This window comes from Meriones unguiculatus (assembly GCF_030254825.1).
Source record: "Meriones unguiculatus strain TT.TT164.6M chromosome 13 unlocalized genomic scaffold, Bangor_MerUng_6.1 Chr13_unordered_Scaffold_57, whole genome shotgun sequence".
Taxonomy (NCBI): domain Eukaryota; kingdom Metazoa; phylum Chordata; class Mammalia; order Rodentia; family Muridae; genus Meriones; species Meriones unguiculatus.
Window position 1 is genome coordinate 242,231 of NW_026843663.1, and position 8,151 is coordinate 250,381.

The 8,151-nt window shown below is 38.2% G+C and overlaps 1 pseudogene; it reads left to right on the forward strand.

Annotated features, from left to right (window-relative positions):
• Positions 1 to 3,656: 3,656 nt before the first annotated feature.
• LOC132651378 (zinc finger protein 844-like) lies at positions 3,657 to 7,642 on the forward strand (annotated as a pseudogene).
• The last annotated feature ends 509 nt before the right edge of the window (positions 7,643 to 8,151 follow it).

An 8,151-nucleotide genomic window follows, 5' to 3' on the forward strand; every position in this document is an offset into this window, starting at 1 on the left:
AGTCAGGTATGGAGATGCCTCCAGTAGTTCATCTCCAGACTTTGGAACAGTCTTACATCTGATGAAATATGTCCAGGGGAACCCAAATGCGTTCTGGCTTTCAGATGTATCCTCACAGTAGTGGGTATTTCGATGTAAGGGCATAGACACAGGTGACCTGAAGGTTGAGGCATGGGATTTTTTTTTTTTGGTAGCAAAAGTATTGCTTTGGAATGAAATGAGCAGGAATGCCACAATTTAAGCAATGGAAAGAACACAAAATGTGACATGAGGTTTTTTTTTTTTTCAACTAGGAATTATATTTGATATTACTGAGAGCAATATTGTAAGCTTTACTTTTTCAAATACCTACTTTATTCTTGGTTCGTAAATACCTCTACCTCCCTTTCATTCACCACCCCTTGTTGGGAGAGAAAACAGTTAGTACAGACAAGGAATGCAGATTTCCAGCTACTTAATGCTGATTAGGGTTCATTGGGTTCTTTAGTGCAATAACTGTCTTACATGTGTGGATTCCAGAAGCCCACTGAAACAGCAAACAACAAATGGCACTGTTTGTTTAAATCTCATTAATTTGGGTTTTTTGGAACAGCAGCCAGTGCTCCTAAACTAAGCCATCTCTTCAGCCCTTTATTTGGATTCTTAAACCTATACCCCCCTTACAACCCTTATTCCTTCCAAAACCCCCAATTGGTAAAGGAGAGAGAATGCTAGAGGGGAAAGAAACAGAGGTCTCTTTAACTACTTCCTGTGGATTAGGGTGGTCAGGATCTTTGGGGCAATACCTCTTAGTCACCAGGATATCCAGCAGTCCACAAACCAGCAATGGCAAACAGAGTAGCAGTGTGGGTGAACAGCATCAGGAAGAGCAGCAGCTTCTTTCTTCTTCCAAGACCCAGTGTCCTCTCATGGCTCTGCATGTGTACCCTCTCCAGAAGACTCAGAACTAAACTATGTGCAGGTGGCAAAACCACAGCCCTGCTAGAGCAGGAGACAATCATAAGTAACAGCTGTGGGCAAACTGAAGCAGCTTCTTGCTCCACACCTGGGGATAATAGAAAAAAAAATTCACATAACATGAGTGGGATTTTAAAGAAACAAAAATATTTAATACAATTGCTGATGCTATTAATTTGGATATTTCCTCTCTGTCTTTTATTTAGTTTAGGTAAGGGTTTATCTTGTTTGTTTTTCGCAAAGAACCAACCCTTTGTTTCATTGTTTCTTCATCTTCTCCTTCTACTTTATTGATTATAGGTGCAAATGCTCTTTTCTTGTGTGGGGATTTTGTTCTTAGTTTTCTGTTAGTTATCTCAAATTTCAGAAAGTATGTTGGCGGAGTGTTACTTTTTTAATGACCTGCTTGGCTAGTGTATTCATGGTGTTAGGCTTGCTGGGATGGTATAGAGTGGATGGTGCCATATGTGTTCTGTTGGAACACTGGGGAAGATCCTGAGAATTGAGAGTGATGTAACAAAGGTAGTGGAGAAGATCCCTGGTACACTGCCTTTGTCCCTATGCAAGCAAGGCCTATGGTTTACCTGAAGACTTGGGAGTGGGTTCCCGGGAACAGAACAGAGAGTGGGAGTGTGTAATCCACGGGAGACATGGACACAGGAAAGGGGAGCTGCCACTGCTGTTCTTTTGGAGTGCTAGGGGCATTGAGAATTGAGTCTTCAATAACAGAGAGTGGAAAAGGTCCACAGAATCAAGTAGGAGAATACCATTGAACATTTATTTCTTCTTTGTGTGGTTCTTTGGAGGAAGGCATGAAAGGTTTTCTAGGAGGAAATTGTCTAGATTCCTTACTGGAGATTAGATTTGAATGTCTATGATCTCAAACCATTTCCTTTTGTTTCTGTCTACTGTCTTGTGATTGAAACTTATTCTGATTCCTTCAATGCTCACATGGTCTTCATTGTTATCAAGTCTATCTCTAAATAACAAGAAAGAGTCAAAGAAATTGCTATTCATTGCTAACCTATTTTGGTATCCTGAGGTTTTTACATTTTTAATTTTATTGTTTTTGAAGACCAAGGTTTTTGTGTTGATTTGGCTGTTCTGGATGTAGGAATGCAATCTATCCCAGCCTCAAACTTAAAAGTCCACCTCATATTGGCTCCAGAGGGCTAGTATTCAATGTGGCCCAATATGCCTGGCAGTTTTTCTTTTGATATGTTGGCTGATGTGGTATGTAGCTTTTTGTACATGTCAAGCATATGCTACCATCCTGATCTTCATCCATATCCACTCTTGAATACTGATATTTGGCAGAGAGTATATTCTGTTTCTAAGGATGTCTTGTATTCATATCATTAATACTGACTGAGATTTGTGAGTCATTGGATTGCAGGTGTGTCTTGTTCTTCCTGTCTCATGTGTTTGTTTTGTTTTAACTGAGTGATTATGAGTAGTATTTTGTCTGTATGTGTTACTATGCACCTCATATGTACGTGATCCTAACAATAGTCAGCAGCTGGCCTCAGAACTTCAGAATTTGGAATAATGGGTAGTTGTGAGCCTCCATATAAGCACTGGCAATTGAGCCCAGTTGTTGGTAAGGCAAACAAGAGCTTTTCATTGCTGATCCACCTCAACTGCCTTATGTTGCTCATTTATGACCAACTATTCCAGGACTAATGTTTTCATCCATCCATTTGTACCTGTTTGAACAAGCATTCCCTTTTAGTAAGCTCACATTAATATTACAGTTTAACCTCGGACACTTCAGGTTTCTGGAAGATAGATACAGAAATATATTGAATATAAAGTTCTTTGTGGGAACTTCAGATATATCACAGAGTTTGCAGTATTTTTTTATTTGAATGATTTTTGTGGTGGATTCAGGTCTTAAATGTACCTCTGCATGTCATGAAACTTGTTTCAGAGACTAGGCTGGCCTTTGACTCAATGAGATACACATACCTCTGCCTCTTGAATGCTGGAATTAAAGTTATGAACCAGTACTTCCTGTTTGCCCCTGTTTTTAGGTAGTAATTGTGCATGCAATGTCTGTGATCTGTGTTCCGTACTTTTCATCTATTTGCATGTCTTGCTTTCTTTACATCTGTTAATTTTCATTTCTCTTGAAAGGCTGAATTCTATTCAAAGGTTGCAGAAATGAGGTGAACTTCCTCATTTAGTTTCCTTCTAAAATGACTTGGTGAGTACATCGAAACTTCTGTGTCAGTAGATGTCAGGGAAGCACCAGAATTGTATGAATATATTGTCAATGAAGTATATATTTACACTGTTGTCACCATTGTGCTTTCTGTTCTACTCATGTATGGGATCATTTAGAATTCAATTACCTATGCTGATGTGGATGTGAACTTCACTCGGGAAGAGTGGGCCTTGCTGGATCCTTCCCAGAAGAGTCTCTACAAAGATGTGATGCTGGAGACCTTCAAGCACCTTACAGCTATAGGTAATACAGTGAATTTTCTTTCTCTATTCAGGTAAATGGGACAACTGTTGTTACTGTTGACTTTTCTTATTGATGTTCTTATATAAGTTCACTTGGAATGAGGAACAAAAAAATCAGGCATGTTTCTAAGGTTCACTGAATATAGAAACTTAAATTTTGCCTAATTTTTAATCCCCTCTCATTCACTTTTTGGCCCATATTTCAGGCTACAATTGGGAAGAGCATAATACTGAAGAACATTATCGACTATCTATTAGATATGGAAGGTAATTACTCATGGAAGCTTGTATAAATATGCCTATGAAGAAATTTTTAAAGATGATTTGTTTATTCATTATTTATACATTATTCAACCTGCACACCAGAAGAGGGCATGGGATCTCATTATAGATGCTTGTGAGCCACCATGTGGTTTCAGGGAATTGAACTCAGGACCTCTGTAAGAACAGCCACTGCTCTTAACCTCTGAGTCAGCTCTCCAGCTCTGTGAAAAAATTTTAATGTGTCCCAGAAATTTTAAAGAAAAGCAACAGTGGAAAAACAAACACCACTTTAAGAGTAGTAAGGAACATTAAATTCTCCCAAACCCATGTTCCTCACTGTTAGGTATATTATATTATTTATGTTTGCCAGGAATTTCAATTCAAAAGAAGACAGTGAAACCCTTGCTAAATAGATATTGCTGTACAAATGACATTTACTCAATCTAGAAATTATGATCTCTGAAAATGATTGCCCCTCTGTCTGGCACCCTAGGCCTGGGCAGGGCAGCTTCTAGGTTCCATACTCTCTTTCTTTAGGCTAGAAGATTTTCTGTCGTTGAGAATTCCTGAAAATCTGGCTTTTGTCCTGACCTCTAAATTGTTTTGTTTAGTCTCAAACTAACTCCATCAGTCTTTTCTAATCTTCAGCTCTTTTTTATTCTCTGCTTCATTTGATCTTCACCTTAGTTTTCTCTCTCCAACCTGCCTATTACTGCCCAGTAAAACTCCCTTCTCTCTCCTGGTAGCACCACTTTTGGGAGATTCATTTCCTCTCTCTTCTCATGAGAGATACATGTATCTTATGCAGTCAATTATTTTTCTGAATTTGTCACCTTTCCTGAAACTAAATGAGACAGCATTTTCAAATATGGGTGCTTCCTTCTACCTGCTATTTTTATACCCATAGTTTGGGATTAAAAGCATGTACCACCATGCCTGAATCCAAGCTTTTCTTTACTGGACATTGCTCTATACCAGGCTGGCATTGAAGTCAGATCTGCTTGCCTCTGTCTCCTGGATTAAAGGCGTGTTTGTATTCTAGCCAGATCACATTGACATAGAAGGTATTTGCATGGGGTCTTTTGACAGAGCAGCCATGTTCTAAATTAAAATTCCTCTGTAAATGATAAATCATTAATCATATCCATGTTGAGATACTTTGTAGAAATCCCTATCTGTTGATCCTCTATCGCCACTCATATTGTAAACAGCATACTCATAAAATAGGTGATAATTTTGTGTACAAAACCTACTGATGAGCAAATATTCCATAACAAAGATTATGTTACTCAAATACCTGAAGCAAAGTTGTGAAGTTTAATCAGATGGAAATTATGAGGGTCAAGAATGCTGTTGTGGAGGAACCATAATAACCATGTCTTTGAAGAACAAAAAGCAAAATTGTGTGTATGTGGAAATGTTTCATTTGTTGTTCTTCCGTTTTTATTTATATTTTAATATTAATTACAGTTTATTCACATTGTATCCCAGCTGTACCCCATTACCTCCAAATTCTCCCTCCCTTCCTCATATCCTCTCAATCCCCTCCTCAAGTTCACTGATATTTGAGTCCCTCCTCCTCTTCAGTCTCACCCTAGCTTCCCAGGTTTCATCAGGACAGGTTACATAGTCCTCCTTTGTGGCCTGCCAAGGCTGTTGCGCCTGCAGCAAGGGTTAGTCAAAGAGCTAGTGACTGAGTTCATATCAGAGACAGTTCCTGTTCCTATTACTAGGGAATTTCACTTGGACACTGAGCTGCCATGGGCTATATCTGAGCAGGGGTTCTAGGTTATATTTATGAATTATTCTTGGTTGGAGTATTAGTCTTAGAAAAGACCCCTGTGCCTAAATATATTGATTCAGTTGTTCTCCTTGTGGAGCTCCTGTCCTCCCCTTGCTATCTTCCCCTTCATTCATAAAATTACCTCCACTCTGCAGAGAATTGTTAAAGAATATTTATTGTCTCCTCAATAGAAGTGATGATCTTGTAGATCTCCATCATTACCTCTGTGTAGAGATGCTTTTGGTAAGGATCCAGCAATGCCCACTTTTCCTGGTTGGGTTTTTCCAGATGCACATCATCATAGACTATTGCATTCTAAATTATCCTGTACATGTGTACAGTAGAAAGAATGATAGTGACATCACTATAAATTTATATTTGTTCACATGTTCATTAATCCATTCATGATTAATAACGAATGAATTATGAACTCCTATCACCTTCAGAAAGTCTGCTCAAAAGAGAGGACTGTTAAAAATTAAACTAATATACTTAATTAGATTTCCAAGCTCAATGAAAATATAGCCAAAGAAATCACATTACAAAAATCCCTATGATTACTAGCCCTGTGGAAATTGTTGTGTTTATTTTGGTTCCCTTTATGAATGCAGTGTGATTACAACTATAGGAAAATTTATGAATGCAGTCCCTGTATTAAAGCTGACTCCTTCTAATTCTTTTTAAATATGAAAAACCACTCATAGAAACATGATGCTGTTAGTGAGCCATGTAATGAAGTTTCTTACCATCAAAGGTATCTTGTAAGGTACAGAAACCCACAATCAAGGGGAAAACTATGAATGTAAAGAAAGTGATAAGAGGTTAAGATGTAACTTCAGTTTATGATTAAACCAAATTGCAAACATAGTTTACACTGACATAAAGATTCATCAGTGGCTGGAGAGATGGCTCAGAGGTTAAGAGCACTGGCTGTTATTCCAAAGGTCCTGAATTCATTTTCCAGCCAACCACATGGTGGCTTGTAACCCTCTATACTAAGATCTGGTGTCCTCATCTAGCATGCAGTCAGAACACAGTATAAATATTAAGTAAATAAATCTTTTAAAAAAATGCAATGGTGTAAAGAATATGGTAAAGCTTACACATATCTGAATTATCTTTGCAAAAAGAAAAGAATACATATTTATGAGAAAACCTATAAATGTAAACAGTGTGGTAAAACCTTTTCCCAATCCAGTTGTCTCCAAATGCATAAAAGAAAACATACTGGAGAGAAACCCTACAAATGTAATCAGTGCGGGAAAACTTTTTCACGACGCGGAAATCTCCAGAGGCATAAAAGAACACATACTGGAGAGAAACCCTACGAATGCAATCAGTGTGGGAAAGCCTTTTCACAACACAGATATCTCCAAAAGCATAAAAGAACACATACTGGAGAGAAACCATATGAATGTAATCAGTGCGGGAAAGCCTTTTCACAACACGGACATCTCCAAGTACATAAAAGAAAACATACTGGAGAGAAACCCTACAAATGTAATCAGTGTGGGAATGCCTTTTCACGACACGGACATCTCCAGGGGCATAAAAGAACACATACTGGACAGAAACCCTATGAATGTAATCAGTGTGGAAAAGCCTTTTCACAAAAAGGAAATCTCCAAGTGCATAAAATAATACATACTAGAGTGAAACCCTACAAATGTAATCAGTGTGGGAAAGACTTTTCACAACACATATATCTCCAAAAGCATAAAAGAACACATACTGGAGAGAAACCATATGAATGTAATCAGTGTGGTAAAGCCTTTTCACAACACGGACATCTCCAAGTACATAAAAGAACACATACTGGAGAGAAACCCTACAAATGTAATCAGTGTGGGAAAGCCTTTTCACGACATGGACATCTCCAGGGGCATAAAAGAACACATACTGGAGAGAAACCCTACGAATGTAATCAGTGTGGAAAAGCCTTTTCACAAAAAGGAAATCTCCAAGTGCATAAAATAATACATACTAGAGTGAAACCCTACAAATGTAATCAGTGTGGGAAAGACTTTTCACAACACGGACATCTCCAAGTACATAAAAGAACACATACTGGAGAGAAACCCTACAAATGTAATCAGTGTGGGAAAGCCTTTTCACGACATGGACATCTCCAGGGGCATAAAAGAACACATACTGGAGAGAAACCCTACGAATGTAATCAGTGTGGAAAAGCCTTTTCACAAAAAGGAAATCTCCAAGTGCATAAAATAATACATACTAGAGTGAAACCCTACAAATGTAATCAGTGTGGGAAAGACTTTTCACAACACGGACATCTCCAAAGGCATAAAAGAATACATCCTTGAGAGAAATCCCATGAATGTAATCTATGTGGTAAAGGCTTGGCACAAGGGTGCAACCTTTACAGACATGAAAGAATTCATACTGGAGCCAAACTCTACGAATGTAATCAGTGTGAGAAAGCCTTTTCACAACACGGAAATCTCAAAAAGCATAAAAGAACACCTACTGAGGAGAAAACCTATGAAGGTAATCAATGAGGTAAAGTCTTTCCATTTTGCTGCTACCTCCAGAGGCATGAAAGGATTCATACTGGAGAGAAACATTTTCAATGTAATCAAGGTGGTAAAGCCTTTTCACAATTCAGTAGTCTTCAAGTACATAAAAGAACACATACTGGAGAGAACCCCTAAGAATGT